The sequence below is a fragment of the Bos indicus genome, chromosome 7, assembly GCF_029378745.1.
Source record: "Bos indicus isolate NIAB-ARS_2022 breed Sahiwal x Tharparkar chromosome 7, NIAB-ARS_B.indTharparkar_mat_pri_1.0, whole genome shotgun sequence".
Classification (NCBI taxonomy): domain Eukaryota; kingdom Metazoa; phylum Chordata; class Mammalia; order Artiodactyla; family Bovidae; genus Bos; species Bos indicus.
The window spans coordinates 40,096,277-40,109,375 of NC_091766.1; positions in this window are offsets into that span (position 1 = coordinate 40,096,277).

Below are 13,099 nucleotides of genomic sequence, written 5' to 3' on the forward strand. Positions count from 1 at the left end.
TTCTGCTTTATTGACTACACCCAAGCCTTTGACTGTGTGGATTACAACAAACTGTTGAAAATTCTTAAAGAGATGGGAATACCAGACCACCTGACCTGCCTCTTGAGAAATCCGTATGCAGGTCAGGAAGCAACAGTTAGAACTGGACATGGAACAACAGACTGGTTCCAAATCGGAAAAGGAGTACGTCAAGGCTATATATTGTCACCCTGCTTATTTAACTTATATGCAGAATAATCATGAGAAACGCTGGGCTAGATGAAGCACGAGCTGGAATCAAGATTGCCAGGAGAAATATCGATAACCTCAGATATGCAGATGACACCACCCTTATGGCAGAAAGTGAAGAAGAACTAAAGAGCCTCTTGATGAAGGTGAAAGAGGAGAGTGAAAAAATTGGCTTAAAGCTCAACATTCAGAAAACTAAGATCATGGCATCCAGTCCCATCACTTCATGGCAAATAGATGGGGAAACACTGGAAATAGTGGAAACAATGAGAGACTATTTTGGGGGTTCCAAAATCTCTGCAGCTTGTGAATGCAGCCATGAAATTGAAAGATGCTTGCTCCTTGGAAGAAAAGTTATGACCAACCTAGACAGCATATTAAAAAACAGAGACATTACTTTGCCAAAAAATGTTCATTAGTCAAAGCTTTCCAGTAGTCATGTATGGATGTGAGAGTTGGACTATAAAGAAAGCTGAGTGCCAAAGAATTGATGCTTTTGAACTGTGGTGTTGGAGACAACTCTTGAGAGTCCCTTGGACTGCAAGGAGATCCAACTAGTCCATCCTAAAGGAGATCAGTCCTGAGGGTTTATTCGAAGGACTGATGTTGAAGCTGAAACTTCAGTACTTTGGCCACTTGATGCAAAGAGGTTATTGGAAAAGGCCACTTGATTAGAAAAGACCCTGATGCTGGGAAAGATTGAAGGCAGGAGGAGAAGGGGATGACAGAGGTTGAGATGGTTGGATGGCATCACTGAATCAATGGAGATGAGTTTGGGTAAACTCCGGGAGTTGGTGATGGACAGGGAGGCCTGGCATGCTGCAGTCCATGGGATCGCAAAGAGTCAGATACGACTAAGCAACTCGACTCAATTGAACTGAAAGTAAAAAATTTTTAAAAAGTCAGTGTGCTACAGAATAATATGTTAAATCTTTGGGATTATTTTTTCCATCTGACAGAAATTTACAAGTTCAGGGTAGAATCTCACAATGTCTAAGCTCTAATCAAATAGTAAGTAGCAAAGTCAAACATACATATTAGAACATTAAATAATCCTTTGACAATCCTGTGAAACACAGATACTGAAAGGATATGCCTAGAATATTAAATAAACCTTAGCTGAGCTTGTGAAACGACATTGAAAGGATATGCATTTATCCTCAAGCCATATTTCCAAACTTTGGATGACTTTTAACTCAGAGCTCAGATGATATTTAAAGCCATGAAACCAGATGAGATGGTTTATGAGTTGCCTAAAACTAGGAATGATTAAGCAATCCCTCTACCTTTTTGTGTTTCCGCAAATGGCTAAGGGACTAACCATGAAAGACAACTTCATTCTCACATAGTCTAAGAGCTGCCTCCGCTCTTCCTCAATGACTTTCTTGTTTTACAAAACCCCAGTTTTCTTCCTCTTCTTTGAGACTTTCCTCATTACTAAACATTCTCTGTATTATAATAGTCTGAATAAAATAATCTCTTTAGCTTTCTAGTGCATTTTGTCTTTGACAATCACTTAGGCATCATAAAGAAAGAAGAATCTGCTTTTTCTATGAAGCCCTCCATTCTTTGCCCCATTTCCCCAACTGCATTTTCAATGTAAATTATTGTATTCATTTTTAAAAGGTAATAAATACAAAACAGAGAAAAAGACATACAGTGAAAAATGTCTCCTTTTCTCCTCCTCCTTCTGCTGTCTATTTCACCTCCCAAAGCAACAATTTCTTTCATTCTTTTCAAGAACTTCAGTGTGTTCCATTGTGTGGATGAACCACAATTTATTTTACTGTTCCCTATTGATAGCCAAACTTACTCCTTGGAAGAAAAGTTATTACAAACCTAGACAGTATATTAAAAAAAAAAAAAAAGCAGAGACATCACTTTGCCAACATATATCCATCCGGTCAAAGGTACGGTTTTTCCAGTAGTCATGTATGGATGTAGAGTTGGACCATAAATAAGGCTGAGCACCAAAGAATTGATGCTTTTCAAATTGTGGTGCTGGAGAAGATTATTGAAAGTCCTATGGACTGCAAGGAGATCCAACCAGTCCATCCTAAAGGAAATCAGTCCTGATTATTCATTGAAAGGACTGATGCTGAAGCTGAAACTCCAATACTTTGGCCACCTGATGGGAAGTGCTGAATCATTGGAAAAGACCCTGATGCTGGGAAAGACAGAGGGCAAGAGGAGAGGGGGATGACAAAGGATGAGATGGTTGGATGGCATCACTGACTCAATGGACATGAGTTTGGGTACACTCCGGGAGTTGAGATGGACAGGGAGGCCTGGATTGCTGCAGTCATGGGGCCACAATCAGACACAACTGAGTGATTGAACTGAACTGAGAAGTCAGTGATCAAGAAGCAAAGAGGCTTCAGGTAAGACCCAGATAGGATTACAGTAAATATCTTGTAATAACCTCTGTGGACAAAGAATGATGCCTGCCATATCAGTAAACAAAGGATATCACAGTCATCACCGATTTCAGGCACCTCGAGGGAGAGCCGTGAGGGAACTCAGGAAAGAAACAAAGAATGCCTGCCATCTAGTGGTTACCAGTCTGCAGCCACCTCTCAAGGGTGCAGCTTTAGGAATCTCAGGATGCGAAAACATAAGATACTTGCCCCAAATAGCTGAGTTCAGTTCAGTTCAGTTCAGTCGCATAGTTGTGTCCGACTCTTTGCAACCCCATGGACTGTAGCATGCCAGGCTTCCCTGTCCAACAGCAACTCCTAGAGTTTGCTCAAACTCATGTCCATTGAGTCGGTGATGCCATCCAACCATCTCATCCTCTGCTGTCCTCTTCTCCTCCTGTCCTCAATCTTTCCTAGCATCAAGGTCTTTTCCAATGAGTCAACTCTTCACATCAGGTGGCTGAAGTATTGGACTTGAGCATCTTCTTTCCAATGAATATTCAGGGTTGACTTCCTTTAGGATTGATGGTTTGATCTCCTTGCAGTCCAAGGGACTCTCAAGAGTCTTCTCCAGAAAAATGTTATAGTTAACCTGAGATATCTAGTTTATTTTTATTAACAGTAACCTTTTATTCAACCATCTGCTTTTTGTTGCAAAACTCGTATTTCCAAGCTCCCCTCTTGCCTCTGCAAAGAAGTTTTCTCAGTGTTACTTGAGATGCTGCCTCCCAGGCTTGATGTCCTAAAAATGTCCACTGAATGAAACATATCTCTCAACTTTTAGGTTGTGTGTATTTCCCAGTTGACACCTGTAGTGGAAAAGAATCTGATATATATCAGATATCATGATGTATATATATGATATATATAATGATATATATATATATAATGATATATATCATATATCAAACACAACATTGTAAATCAGCCGTACTTCAATTTTTTTTTAATTTCAAAGAAAAAACAAGAAAAGAAAACCCAGATAAGGAACACCCCCACCCCACCAAAAAATGCTGTAGGCTTTTGAAATATAACCTCTGAGGCTCCCTCCTGTTCATCGCAGCACTTTACACCATTCATCTACATTTTGCTCCCTGAATCCTTGCCTTTGAGGACTAACTGATGAGAACATTTCTGGTACATTCACCACAACTCTGTCCTAATGGGAGTAGGGTGAGGAAACCTGAGGGCAGTTTTCCCAGGCCCTCCCTGTCTTCAGGGACCCCATGTGGGTCCTTTTGAGACAACAGCTGGATATGTCCCAACCCAGAGCAAAGGAACCAGTAGTTGGAACAGCTCTGGTGACAGACTACTTCTTTTCTGAACTTCTGTGTCCCGGGCCCAGGCTGCGTAAAATGAAGAACAATGGTGGGGAGGTGTTGGGGCAGTTTAAGGCTGGTGCCTCGTTACATGTCACAGAGGCCAACTTTGCCAACAGTACTCAGGCAGTCCAGAAAATGACCTCTTGATTTTGGCCTTTCAGTCACCCTGATAATGGACAGGATGCTCGGCAGAGACATTATTGGAAATAAGACAAATCTAAATGCCACAAGAGCAGGGAATTTCAGAGCTAGAAGGGACTTTTCAAGATCAACTTATTCTGCCCTCTCATTTTACAGATGTGAAAACAAGCTCAGAGATGGGGATGGATGGCTGGCATCACAGAGCATGTCCCCACACTCCATGCTCAGGTCTCCCAGGCCGTGCAGCCCTGGAACTGAATCCACATGGAGTTCCAAATAGGCAGAGACCAGCCAACATAGTTGTCCCATGGATGCCAGACTCAGAATGACCCTACCTGTGAAACTTCCAAAGCAAAGCTCCCCCCATTAAGTCTGGATTGCGCCTCTGTGCTCAATTTGACCTCTGGGGGTCAAAAGGACCTCAGATCTCTCAGGTTCCTTTCCAGGGTGCCTGAAGGCCAGGAGAAATGTCAAGGGAACCAGAGGTTGATCTCTGAGCATCAGAATATTTCCTGCCTTATCAGTAAACAAAGGAAGTCACAGTCATCAGGGATTGCTTTCATCCCAAGGGTGAGCCCTGAAGGAACACAGGAAGGAAACAAAGAATGCCTGCCATCTAGTGGTCATCAGACTGCAGCTACTTCCTATGGTGAACCCTGAGGAAACTCCAATATGAAAACACAAGATACTGGCCCCAGACAGCTGAGGAGCATATAAAAGGAATGATTTCAGTGAGTTCAGACTCTTGCATCTTCCCATGAATAGAAAAGTACTACATTCCTTAATTTTGGATATCTGGTTTTCTTGAACTAACAATCATGTTTTGATGTTCCACCTACCTGCCCTTTGTTGCAAAACTTCTGTATAACTTAGCTCCCCTGCGCACTCCTCAAAGAAATGCTTTCAGGGTTACTTGAGATGTTTTCTCCAGGGCTTGAAGTCCTAAAACTTCCCACCAAATAAAACATGATTCTCAAATTCAGGTTGAGAATATTCTTCAAGTCAACACCTCCATGCCAGATGAACTCGGTACATGGGGAGCTAGTCTGAAACCTTCTCCAGAAAGCTGTTTTCAGTCCCCGGGTGGAAGGTGTCACCCGCTTCCCACTCCCTCTTTTGTCATGTGCTTCATCTTATCCTATCCTATCCTATCTAATTTGGGACATCATATTTACAGTCAGTTTTGAAAACCAGTGAACATAGCTAGCTCCCTCTGATCCTCAAACCAGCCCTAGGAGGGGATGATTCAGATGATGCTCCCATTAAACAGCCCTTCAAGGAGAGAAGTGTGAGCCATGGCATGTCAGTGTAGAAAGGAATGCCAGGGGGACATTCTCCTGGCAACAGAGAGGGGAAGTTCCTGCTCCTATGATGGGAAGAGCAGCAACTGTCCTCTACCCTGGAGCCCTGGCAGATCTCCCTGGAGCTGTTGCCAAGGACATGTGGCTTCCACCAGATGGGTGAGTGCTCCCAGTGGGAGTAGCCAAGACTCCAAAGCAGGGAGGGACTCTTTCTATCGAACTTGCATCCTTGGTAAGTTTCCAGCAAGACCAGGGACCTTTATGTCCCAAGGAATGCTTGCCTCTCCCAGCAGCTCTCTTGCTGAAACTTTCCTGTTAATGAGCCTGGAGTAAGGCACAAGGAGCAGGGAAAAGGAGAGAGAAGACTCTGCACTCTGAGCAAGTATACCTGAAGCCTGAGGAGCAGGTTTCAAAGGGACCCCAGGATGACCTCAACCCTCCTTGGTCCATGTCCACCTGAAAGAGCTCCTAAAAGAGCTTTCAGAGTGAAAGGCTCAGGGCCATCTGCTTTACATAAGTTGTAACAGTTAAGAGAAAAGCAGAAGCTTAGGCTGCAGGAAAATGGGGCAACTACCAACACTTTTATTTTTTCTTTAGTATCCTTGATGATAATACACAGAAACCTCGGCCCAGCAGCCCCCCACCCACACATCTACCCACTCACATCAGGCCGGTGTGTTAGTCCCCTCCACTGTTTGTGATCCCATGGACTGTAGCCTGCCAGGCTCCTCTGTCCATGGGATTCTCCAGGCAGGAATACTGGAGTGGGTAACCATTCCCTTCTCTAGGGGAATCTTCCTGACTCAGGGATCAAAACCATGTCTACTGCACTGCAGGCAGATTCTTTACCTTTGAGCCACCAGGGAAGCCCAGGCCCCCCTTTTGTCTTTCATTGTTCTAATCCCTCCCAGGGCTTCCTCTGGTCCTACCTCAGATGTCCTCCTCCCAGCCATCCTCCATTCTTGCTGGTCTGTATATTGTGTCTTCCTGTTGTGCAACCATCCCTCCCCCAACCCCTCTGATTGTAGTGCTGGAGAGCAGGGTACTCCTCTGTCTCCTTGCCTTCCTGCTGTATCCCCTGAACCTAAAACAAAGCCTACCCTGGCACACCTGCTGATCCAGTAAGCATTTCTCAACTTGTGCTTTGCACTTGTTAATTCGTTTAACCCTCCTCATCACCCTATAAGAACACTACTATCATCTGTTCTGCAGATGAGAAATCTGGGACCTCCAGATGATGGCTAACTTGTTCAGGATCCACCCTGATGGTGAGGATGCAGAGGGGAGGCCTGACACCACCCCAGGTGGGAGTAGTCCAGAAGTCACACACACTCTTAACACTACAACTTCTCTGCAGTCCTAAGTGCTTATAAACAGAATCCTTTGAATTTTAATTTAAAAAGACAGTTATAGGGACTTCCCTGGAGTTCCAGTGGTTTAAAATTCACCTACCAATGCAGGGGACACAGGTTTGATCCTTTCTCTGGTGAGATTCCACATGGTCAATTAAGCCCATGTAGACAGCTACTGAACCCCTACTCCGGAGACCATGGTCACAACAAGAAAGGGAACCGTACCTAGAGAGCAGCCCCTGCTCACTGCAACCAGAGAAAGCCCAGTGAAGCGACAAAGCCCCACGCAACCAAAACAAAAAGACAGTTAGAGCATATAAAAGGTGAAAATCTCCTACTTGTTCAAGCACCAGTAAATAGCTTTCACATCATGCACAAAACATCAACATAAACTGGCACCTCGTGCAGACACACCATGGGGTGTGTGCTCGTTTTCACCATAAACTGGATTTTTTATTTCTGTGACATTCAGTTTTCATTTTTTAAACTATCTCATGGTAAGTTCTCTGTTTTGGTAATTTTATGTTGGATGACTTCCATCACTCTCATTCAACTTCTGCAATCTTACAATGGCTGCTCACTTCATTTAATTGACATTTCTTTAAATGTACTCATATCTTTGTTACTTATATAACTACTCTAGCTTCATCGCAAGCAATACCATCAATAAATTTCAACTTTCAAGGTGCAAGATACACACCTGCTAAGCTACATTGAAGTGTTACATGAACAGTTGTCTCTGGGTCATTTAAGTAATTTTGCACACTACACTTGTCACCCGTGCCGTTCCCTGAAAAATGCCTGCACACTGTTGTGGCTTTGATTTTTTGTTTTAGCATTTCATAACAGCTTTCTTGAGGTATGATTAATGTGCAACAAAGTTCATTCACTGTAAGTATACAGTTTTGTGATTCTTTACTCAATCTTTCTTACAGATTTCTGCGACTATCACCACAATTCAATTTTAAGTGTTCCATTGTGATAAAAATTTCCTACATCCCCATTTGCAGTCAGTCTTCGCTCTCTCCTTTAGGCACAGACAACCATTGGTCTGCCTTCTGTCTCTATGGATTTTCCTTTTCTGGAGATTTCATATAAATGGTAGCACTGGAATTGTCGTGTGTTAAGTTTTAACTCTGCTATCAAAAAGTCAAACACAGAGTTACCATTGCCTTCTCCGCAGAGTTACTATACAACTCAGCAATTCACTCCTAGGTACATATCAAAAAGACTGAAAAGCATGTGTTCATGCAAAAACTTACACGTGTAATATTCATACTAGTATTATTCCTAATAGCCAACAAGTGGAAACAATCCAAATGTCCATCAAATGGATAAATAAAATGTAGTACAGCTATAAAGAGCTTCCCAGGTGACGCTAGGTAAAGAACCTGCCTGCCAGTGCAGGAAACTTAAAGAGATGTGAATTTGATCCCTGGGCCTGGAAGAGGGCATGGCAACCCACTCCAGTATTCTTGCCTGGAGAATCCCATGGGCAGAGGAGCCTGGTGGGCTACAGTCCGTAGGATTGCATGACTAAAGTGACTTAGCACGCACTCATAGCTATACAGTGTGATATTATTCAGCCATAAAAAGAAAAAAGTGAAAGAAGCCAGACACAAAGGCCATATCGTACAGGCTAGCTCTCTTCCTCTTCCCCAGTGCCAGAGATGACTCAGCATTATTCACAAGACTCTTCAAGGCCACAGCAGATAAGAGGGTGGCTTGGTTTAAGGCCCTGCTGTGTTGAAATTCTTTATGATTTGGTCTTTGAAGTTGGGCTGCCATCTATGGGGTCGCATAGAGTCGGACATGACTGAATCGACTTAGCAGCAGCAGCAGGACAATGAAGCACGCCTATGAACAGAGATCTATGCACTGTTGTGCATTATGTGTCCCGTGTTCCTTGCCACCCCATTTGTACACAATCAGCAATATCTCTTGGGCCCACAAGGCATGCTAATGTTAAGTCGCTTCGGTCGTGTCCGACTCTGTGTGATCCCATGGACAGCAGCCCACCAGGCTCCTCCGTCCACAGGATTCTCCAGGCAAGAATACTGGAGTGGGGCACCATTTCCTTCTCCATAAGGCGTGGGAATTCAGTAAAACTCAAAGTCGAATTCAAGGTAAGCTGTTAGCTTAGGACTGAGTAAGGAGAGACAAGGAAAGGGAAAGATAGGGAGACCCACTACTCCTTCAATCCTTTCTTGTCAGTAAGCAGAAGGTAGAATGTCATTTCAAGAAGTGAAATAAAAATAGTTGAGCTAGTTTTGTGTAGCGCTTCCACTGTTACAATAAGAATGAAGTACCTGTGCATTTATGAGCTACCAAATGAGGATCATGTGGGATTATGGCAATTCTGTATTTCAGTGAAATGTTCCTTTATCTGCATTTAAAACCAGCATTGCAAAATAAAAAGGTGAATAGAAAGCCCATGCTAATAATTTAGGTTTTTAATTTTTCTTTACTTAGAATGACGTTGACTAGCAAAAGAAAAAACAAACAAAATCCACCATGACAAGTCATGAGCAAGACCACAGAAGAGTGGGAAAGCCTTGCATTTACGGTTTTAGCTTTACTATCTTTAACTTTCTTGCTTGTTTGAACAAGAGTCCCTACATTTTTTCTTTTTTTCTTTTTTTTTTTTGCTCTGTGCCCTGCAAATTATGTAGTAGACCCTGTCCTTGAACCTGTGACCCATTATTCTCCGAGCATGCACCTCCAGCAATACTCACTGCCCACCCCCCTCCCCGCCCACCCTGTCCCACCCCACTCCACCTGGGGGCCGCAGGTGAGGTCTGATGTAAGAATGCACCTGCGTGCACCAGAACCACGAATGCTGCCCCTGCTGCACTCTGACTCTCCCATGTGCCTGAAAACTTGTACTTCTCCCTTTGCAGCTTTCTGCCTCTCCCCCGCCCCTCCTCCATTTAGGGCACATTCACTTGTCTCTCAGTATGAAACCCTATCTTCCCCACAAGTCCATGAGTTCTCTAAGGCACACATCCCTTTATGCTTAAGATCTAGAGCAGGGCCTAGAACAGGAGCAGGTCACAGAAATGTATGAATGAACTGAGTATATGAATGAATAAAAAGTAAAAGTGTGGTTTGCAATAATCCTTCATTCCTTCAACAAGCAAATTCTGACCAGCCCATACTCTTGACGAGGGACATTTCTTGCAGAAGTAGACTTAACTCTAGCCCTGACCAGTCCCAGATGGCATGCCAGTTTCCACCAACTTCTCCCCAGTGTGCTAGTGGAGACCACCAGCACCTCTTTGCTACTTTACAAGTGTGAAACTCTCCCTAACCACCCTGGGTTCTGGGCCCTCCTGGTTCTTGGAAAGTCACTGCTCTTTTATTAAAGGGGGTTGTGTTCCACCTCTCTTGCACTATTTCCAAGAGTCTCAACATTTTTGGGATCGTGAACCCCTTGGTAAGTCTGGTGAACATTATGGACCTTCTCTCAGAATCATGCTTTATGTGTACAAAATACATTGCATCTTAAAGAACCCAATTCTACTGAAAAGAAAGAAAGAAAGTGAAGTCGTTCAATCTTGTCCAACTCTTTGCGACTCCATGGGCTGTAGTCCACCAGGCTCCTCCATCCATGGAATTTTCTAGGCAAGAGTACTGGAGTGGGTTGCCATTTCCTTCTCCAGGGGATCTTCCCAACTCAGAGACAGAAACAAGGTCTTCTGCATTGCAGGTAGATGCTTTACCATCTGAGCCACCAGTTACCATTAAATCAATTTTCAGTATAGAAATAAATATACTGCTTTATTAACACACTTAATAACAAGATCCAGAAGCATATCTAGTAATTATCATAATTTTTTTAAATACTAAGGAGCATAAAGGATAAAAAGTATTTACAACAACTGTGATGAGATGTGAAAACATCTGCAATTTCTATTGGCAGTGAAGTCACAGGTCCTGTTAATCCTACTGGGGTCTGTTTCCTGCATTAAGAATGGAAATAAAGACTCTATTTCACTTAGTGATTAGGAAAAATATGAATTCTGTTCTTTTTTCCCATCCAGGTTCACAGAACCGCCCCCTCACCTCCAAAGAATTCTCTTCCAAGATTGCAACTACCGCTTATTGGCAGTAGAGGGCGCCAACAGCAAGGGGTTCCCTCTGCCTGTTGGGAATAGAACCAGAACAGGCAGAATTGAGTCCTCAAGCTTTGACAGAAGAGTTTCCTTCTGTTAAATCGTGAATATCATTATTAGAAAAACTAAGAATGCTCTTATCTAGATGACCGTTATTTAGCTAAAATTATTATTTTAGCTAAAAGATTCATCTAAATGATTTCTTCAATGAGACAAGACATTACCCACACGGTTTGAAAGGATTCTATCCAGGTGATAGAGTTTGTCATGCCGGGTACCTGCTCACCTATTACTTTCTGGTTTCCCCCCTTGTTGCTTAACATCCATCGCCAGTGTCAATTGTGTTTTATTTCTTACTGAAAATTCTGGGCTTTGTCCACACATCCCTTTGAGCTTGGTTAATAGAGTAAGCAGAGAAGAAATGGACAACTTTCTGATGTTCTGGAAGGAGGTGTTGTGGGGGTTCCTGATGAAGGGTATATCAACAATCCTGAAGAGAGATGATGGCGGCAATAGTGTTGGATGGAGCTACGCTGTGGGCTTGTGAGTTGAACAGCGGGAAGGATGCTGGCAGCACTTCCTGAAGGCAAAGAAAATGTGATGTATCTATAGATACAGGTTCCCACAATGGTGCCCATGCCTAGTATAATCCTTTTCCCATGAGTGGCTATGACCGGATGTCACTCCCAGGATCATGTTACGTTTTATAGAAACAATGATTTTGCAGAGGAAATTAAGGTTACTGGTCAGTTGGCTATGAGCTAATCGAAAGGGGAATCATCTGGCTGGGACTGACTTAATCGGTGGGAACCTTTTCAGTTCAGTTCAGTTCAGTCGCTCAGTCGTGTCTGACTCTGCGACCCCACGAGTTGCAGCATGCCAGGCCTCCCTGTCCATCACCAACTCCCTAAGTTCATCCAAACTCATGTCCATCGAGTCGGTGATGCCATCCAGCCATCTCATCCTTTGTCGTCCCCTTCTCCTCCTGCCCCCAATCCCTCCCAGTGTCAGGGTCTTTTCCAATGAGTCAACTCTTCGAATGAGGTGGCCAAAGTATTGGAGTTTCAGCTTTAGCATCAGTCCTTCCAAAGAACACCCAGGACTGATCTCCTTTAGAATGGACTAGTTGGATCTCCTTGCAGTCCAAGGACCTTTAGAAGAAGATAAAGTCTTAGAGAGGCCTTACAGTGACCTCAAAGGAGGAGTAAACTGCCCTACTGTGAGATGGCCAGTGAACCAGCAGAGGGGCTCTTAGAAGAGCCCCCAGCCAACAGCTAACAGGGAAATGGGGATTTCAGTCCTACAACAGCAAGGAACTGAACTCTGCCAACAGCTAGTGAGGATGGGATAGAACCTGAGCCTGCTGCCATGTAGCAGCAACAGCCAACACCTTGATTTTACCTGGTAAGCCATGAGGAGAGGACCTTGCTAACCTGTCGCCAGGCTCCTGACTCACCAAAACTATATGGTAATAAATTTGTGTTGTTTTAAGCCACTAAATTTGTGGAAAATTTTTATGCAGTAATAAAAAACTACTGCAGTGGTTTTCTCATTAACTCATATTCTTTATAATTTTTGTGCAAAGATATCTTTGTTATGTACTCTTATATGTGCAAAACTCATAAGTGCACAACTAAGTGAATACATGTCTGTGTCTGTGTGTGTCACCCAGATTAATACAGAACATTTTCAGCACCCAAAACACTTTCCTCATGTCACTTGTCAGTATCAGTACTTCCTTCCCCACAGTAACAAAATTTCTAACCTCACCACTGATTAGTTTTACTCATTCTTGAGTGTCATATGTATGAAATCAACAGAATTCAAACTGGTTTTTTGTTGCTATTTAGTCACAAAGTCATGTGTTGTTGTTTTTGTTTAGTTGCTAAGTCTGACTCTTTGCAACCCCGTGGACTGTAGCCCACCAGGCTCCTCTGTCCATGGGATTTCCCAGGCAAGAATACTGGAGTGGGGACTTCCCTGGTGGTCCATTGGGTAGAACACCGAGCTCCCAATGCAGGGAGCCTGAGTTTGATCCCTGGACAGGGGACTAGATCCCACATGCTACAACAAAGGCCTGGCACAGCCAAATAAATAAAAAAATTTTTAAAAAATACTAGAGTGGGTTGCCATTTCCTTCTCCAGAGGATCTTCCCAACCCAGGGTTCAAACCTGGGTCTCTTGCTTGTCAAGTGGATTCTTTACCTCTGAGCCACCTGGGAA